The sequence below is a fragment of the Neolamprologus brichardi genome, chromosome 9, assembly GCF_056152115.1.
Source record: "Neolamprologus brichardi isolate AB-2024 chromosome 9, ASM5615211v1, whole genome shotgun sequence".
Taxonomy (NCBI): domain Eukaryota; kingdom Metazoa; phylum Chordata; class Actinopteri; order Cichliformes; family Cichlidae; genus Neolamprologus; species Neolamprologus brichardi.
In genome coordinates, this window is record NC_142112.1 from 40,607,448 (window position 1) to 40,613,849 (window position 6,402).

Consider the following 6,402-nt stretch of genomic DNA (forward strand, 5'->3'; position numbering starts at 1 on the left):
GCGCTGTTGTTCAATCGGGGAAGGCTCTCTGTTGAGGAGAAAAACATGAATTTGTTTGTATACGGATTATCCATTGTTTAAATGTCCCGGGCAGTCGAAAAGGAGACAGAGGGCCTTTCTCAATATGCGTACTTGTGCGTACTTGCGTTCTCGTGTACTCGTGATACGTCATCAGTCGGAGACCAAGTACTGTTCCAATTCGAAGTACGCATCAAGCCGAGAACGCGAAAAAGTCCCGGATGTGTTCTCGCTCCGCCCGTTTTATCGAGCATGCATCGCTGGTGACTTGTGTGGACTTGGTACAGCTAAATATCCCAGAATGCATTTCGTCCAAAACTCAAACGCGGCAATGGCGGACGAGCGGGGCTTTCTGGGTCACAAAATAAACCTTTAAGTTCTTTTCAAGCGAGAATGTAGCTGTGTAAACTTCAAATATCTGCTCGATTTATCAAGATATCATATATTTCCAAACGAGGTCCGACGTTTTCGGAGACGTCTGTGACCCGCCAGCTCCATAGCAGACAGCGAGGTCGAGGATTATTACAGCCGGCGAGAACAGCAGACTTCCGGCACATCGTTTTCAACCCCCCCGCGGTCTTTTCGCTACTCAGGTTAAACAAACCCCAGCAGCTGTCTATTGTATTGAGTGTCCACTAAAATAAAAATAAAAGCGTTCTAACATCTCACCTGCTTGTTTTTATTAAGGTATGTACACGTATGTACATGTGCACTATTTTTATTAATAGAGATTTCACTAGTGAGGTTAAACATGATATATAAGTCACTTAGATCACTTCTAAATGTTAATGTTTGGCTTATTTCGGCTTTTTATTTGTTCCTGAGTAAACCGGTGTGGCTGTGATTAAAGTTAAGCTTCATAACATATTACTCACAGTTAAATTAAGGACGGCAGTAAAAACTCCGGACCTGTGACATCATTAAGTACGCTGGTGTTCCAATTGTACAAATCGCGAGTCAGTGCTCGCGTTCTCGGCGAGTCCGTACTTCCGTGCGTTCTCGGCGAGTACGTACCCGCCGAGAACGCGAGTACGTACTCGCGTACTTGAGAATTGAGAAAGGGCCAGAGCTGTTGAGAAATGCTAGGAGCTAACTGGGCGCTAACCGTATCATTCAAATATATTGACTGTCGCAATGTTGGCAAAGAGAGGAAGTGACGTAAGATTTGCGCATGCGGGGTACCGATCGGGTAGTGACAAGGAGGGCCAGCGTTTACGCTACGAAAACACGACCAAGTGTTTTAACCTGACAGCCTGAGGTGTTCTTCAGTAAACTGGACTACCCGACAGAAGGACCCGAGGCCCCGCTGCACTTTTTCGGTAAGTTAAACGTGTTCGTAAGCTAATCCGTAACTACCGTCCTTAGCTCGGTCCTGAGACCTAGCTAGCTAAGATGAGCACTCGGCTGTCAGGGTTCGTTTAGCTGTGCAGGTGAATGAATTTACTAAAGAAATCCAGAGAAACGCTCCAGGCTGCTCAGTCACTAATTACTGTTACTGTACTTTTATTACAAGTATTATACTGTAAAAGCAACAGGCTGCACCCTGCTGCAGCTCCTGTGCAGAGCTGAATATTAAATATCTTATTAAACAGCACCATGTTTTCAGTCTCTTACCATATGTGTAAAGACAGTAACACCAACTTTAAAAACCTGGCACTTCAGTAACTCCTCATTAATCCGTAAAAACTGATCAAATAGCAAAGATATTTACTGAAACCAACAACTTCCTCTTGGCAGCTTAAGTTAAAATGTTTAATTTTTCCACTGATTAATTTTTTAGCACTGACTGTATTTTTATGCTGAGTTTGTTGCAAATATTCAGGTTAAAAACTGTTTGAAATATTGTTAATGAGGTATGTTCACAAAGACACATGTGCAGAACTCTGTGCAGCTCACATCCTTTAAGACAAATAGTTTGAACCATTAATATTTCTTGTTCAATACCAGTGCTGATACCAGTGCTGACACCAGTGCTGATGCCAGAGCTGATACCAGTGCTGATGCCACCTCAGTATGTTGTGACCAGGATGCAGCAGCAGACTGAACCAGGACTGAAACCTGCTCCATCATCTCATCTTTGCAGATGTCCATTTATAAAGCTCCAACAACTCAAAGGTGAACATGATATTGGAACATCTGTTAGTATTTAAGGCTTCTTTTAAACAAACAGCTCATATGTCAGCTGTCAGCAGAACTGCAGGACTGAAATAATGTAAGAGAAGAGAAGAACACTCCCGAGTGTGTGAGGACAGAAGGATCAGCTTTATTTCAGAGATAAACTTTATATTTCAGTTTGATGATTGTGTTCTCGTTGTGATTACAGGAGCCGTCCTCAGATTCAGACCTCAGCACCACCCAGTGACAGCAGACAGATCATCCTATAGCTTCACTCTTTGTAGTAACTCCATAATTAACTGATGAAAACAGTCCAAAGGTTAAAGTACCACATGTGCTGTCAGTGAAAGCTGCAGCTGTTTAAAGATAAAGACAAAAGGATGAATCACTGTGTCACTGTATATCAGCATCAACAGGACCTGAGTTTGGTGTTTCAGAGAGCTGTTGTCTACGTCTGTGTGCTGTCATTGCTCAGTCTGACTGAACGATGGACAGACTCAAGTTTGACTGTGAAACAAACTGTGTTGTTAAACAGTTTCATGGTTCACAAAACAAAACAATCAAAAACACTTTTTTCATGCTTGTGTTAAGTTTTGTATAGAAATGAGACCAAATTGATTGTGAGGTTAAATGTGATAGAAACAGCTCACACTGACGTCCATCCTGATCAAACATGAGTGTCATGAAGCCTGTTTGCAGTTATTTGCACTGTTTTCCACTCTGCATGTTGTTTCTGTTCAGCTGTAAGTATAAAAGGCTCCATTCTACAACCTGTTTGTGTTGTTCAATAGAAACATTATTTTGTGCTGATGTTGCACTTCTTTTATTCACAACCAAAGAGTTTTTAAAATCTCCATAAAACTGCATTTAAATGACTTTTGAATATTACTTTAAATACTTAGATTGAAAGTTCTGATAAAAGTTCAAATACAAAGATCAGTATTGTCTAATGTTTTGGCTGCAGTGTGTTTTTGCACACAGGTATAACAGAACAGCTTTACTGTTTAGATTTTTAAACTTGAGTATGAACTTATACAAAATGGAGCAAGATATTAAAAAAACGTTTGATTATAAAATCGACTATATTGGATTCATATCGATATCGGACATAAAAAGTGGCATCGTTCCATCTCTGCTTTGATTACAGACACAGCTGAGAGTTTGTAATCTGTCATCATTTTAAAAAGTTTCCATGGAACAGCAGAAATGAGGCTTTACTGTCAGAGGCCGACAGCACTGAACACAACAGCAGACTGGTGGCTAATAAACAGTGAATGATGCAGAAACAGATGTTTGAAGCTGTTCTTGGAGTACACTGAGAGAGAGAGAGCTGTGCAGGCAGGAACAGCCAAAGTCAGAGAGAATTCATGAGCATATTTATCAAACGTGAAGCAGAGTTTGGATCTTCTTTTGCTGCTGCTTCACTCAGTTTTGGTTGGAGACAGATGAAACCTGCAGCTTCAGGATCTGTGAGCTGTCCACTTTCAGCCCCGACGGCGTGTCCGTGTACGTGCCGTCGAGTGAACGATCCACGCTCTGTGTTTCCATCTTTGTGTGTTTAGCTGCTCTCATTTACTGTTTTAGCTGTTTGCTGCTTGTTGAAATAGTTTGTGAGCTTTAAGCTGAGATTCTGGCAAAATACATTTATATTAAACATCAATTCAGGATTGAATGAATCAACATCGTTTTATTCAAATTAAAACCATTTAAATGGGAACATGAATTTTTTACAGCCGCCTCTAATGCTGGGTAATGTCAGCTGGTCCATGTGCAGCTGGCTGTGAGGCTCAGGGAGCGTCTACAAAGTGCAACACTGAAAGAACATCATCCATAAATATTGAGTAATAACTGGACTCTCATACAGCGAGACTCAAATGCCTTTAAACATCAGCTTATCCTGCTGATCCAAGTCCAACACTGAGTTTGTAAAAACATGTTTGTCAATCATTTTGTTTGGTTTCTGAGGAAAATGATTCAATAACTTGCTGCTAATACACAACATTTCATCATATTTCCTCATAACCCTCTTTTGTCTGACCATTTAATCCCATTTGAATTTGCAATAAAGGATCCACAGAGTTTGGTGACAATAATGACAGTAGATGTTTGTGTGATGGAAGCAAATGAGTGTGTGATGTTCTTTCAGTGTTGCACTTTGTAGACGCTCCCTGAGCACTGGTCTCACAGCCAGCTGCACATAGAGACCAGTGTTGTTAGTCCAGGTCAGAAGATGACTTGTTGGAATGAAAATGAGCTTGTAGTTTGTCTGCTTTAATAATGTGACTGGAAAAAGGTGTTGGACTTCAAATATGTCCATTTCTTTCACACTTCACCTTTAAAAGTGAAGCCATGTGGTTCCTGGAAGGAAAAACACGACTTTTTCAAGTCTCTGTCCTGTTTTTATGAGAAATGTACGACTTTAATGTGAAACATTCAGAGTTTTTTCTCTTGTTGTGTTTGTTTGAAGCTGCTTCCTGTTGGCTTCAGCTGTTTGGAGTTTCCATTTTCTAAACTTCTACATTCTGAACCTTCTTCAGCTCTGAACAGATGATGAAACACTGAATGATTTCAAGCACTTTGTCTAATAAACTTACATCTTTCATTCTTCATACAGATTGGTGGACTGTGATTTGTCAGATATTGGCCTTGATTATCTGGCAGCAGCACTGAAGTCCAACCCCTCCCATCTGAGAGAGCTGGACCTGAGCATCAACAAGAACCTGAAGGATCCAGGAGTGAAGCATCTGTGTGGTTTCCTGAAGAGTCCAGGATGTAAACTTGAAACTCTGGGGTCAGTCAGCATGTTTTAGTTGTGCTGAGATGAATATGATGTGAAAGTTGTGCTGACACTAAACTGCAGACATCAGGCTGATATTATACTGATCCACACTGAGGATCTTCATGGTAAAGTCTGTTTTCTTCTTCTCTGGTTTAGTCCATTGACTGCAGCAGAACAATGTTCACATTTCAAACCTTCAAAGAAGAAAAATCCTCCACTGGATGATTCACTGTGAAACTCTCCAACTCTTCATTCCACCTTAAAGTCTGTGTGGCACTGAAATCCAAAGCAAAATGTGCGTTTGCTTTACAGACAGCAGTCCAACACAAACATACACACATCATCCAAAACACAGTCCAACATCCAAATCTCCTCCACTGCCAGCATGAATGATGGGAAAGAGAAGGAGGAACACTTGTTAGAGAGTTTTCTCTGGGATGCTGGGATGATAGCTCCCTCAGGACTTGAACTCCGGTCAGAGAGTGGAGCACAGAGAGTGATGTCCGGATATACTTTAATGGAAGTTAACAGCAGCTCAACAGTACAGCAGTAGAATGTTAACGAATGTGGGAGGCGTGGACAGATGTGTGGTTCTGAATAACAAGAAACAAGGAGAAACAATTTTCACATGTAAATATAACAATCGTTATTTCCCAACATCATGTCAATATAATGAACTGTAACGCAAATAATCAGCTGAATGCTCTGACATAAGAAAGCCCCACAATCCCATTTGAACAGGCAGGAAACAAGAATATCTGCATATCTCAGGCAACAGAAAAGACCTAATGCCCCCAAATTAGGAAAGGTCAGGAATTATATGGTCTTCCGTGCCCGCTAGTGGTTAAATAACCCTACTGTGGTGCACAGATCCAACCCGCAACAAATGCTACGGTGGTAAGTCACATGCCTCTACCAATCTCGATAAATCTCCTAGCATAAACCCCCTGTAATTAACGTCAAACTACAACCCGTGCTATAAGTGGAAATAGACTCGTAGAACTGGAGGGATTTTGACTCACATTTGCGCAGGAACGCACACGGCTGGAGATCGCTATTCCCCCGCACTCATGGAGAGAAACATGCCTAGTGCTCCTCCGACTCGTGATACGGCAGGACCGTCGTAAAAGCATGTGACGTCATCACCGCAGAAAACAGTAAGAACAAAGTGGAACTTATCGGCAGAAATTAACATTGCACTTATAGCGATGCGATTGAAATATAAGGAGACTTTCGGACAAACACTCTGACATTCAGGGTTAGAATGAGTTTCATGAAGCAGACTGTGAAGATCAAAGCTGCATTAGAAAGCTTACATGAATGAATGAGTGGACAGAAGTGGACAGAGATCATCTGAAGCACTTCAAAGGCTTTAAATCAGCACATTTCTCTTTATTCTTTATCAACTCTGTTAGTTTCTCTCAGTTTTCTGTGGAATGAAGCTAACAGCAGGCTAATAAGATGCTGACCAATAGGTTTCTATTAAAGGT

At 41.2% G+C, this 6,402-nt stretch overlaps 1 long non-coding RNA gene across 1 annotated transcript; it reads left to right on the forward strand.

The window, feature by feature from the left end:
- Positions 1–1,255: 1,255 nt before the first annotated feature.
- LOC148101680 (uncharacterized) lies at positions 1,256–2,463 on the forward strand. The gene is made up of 3 exons (XR_015719683.1): positions 1,256–1,337; positions 2,045–2,133; positions 2,342–2,463. It is a non-coding gene; the product is annotated as an uncharacterized LOC148101680 (long non-coding RNA).
- Positions 2,464–6,402: the final 3,939 nt, after the last annotated feature.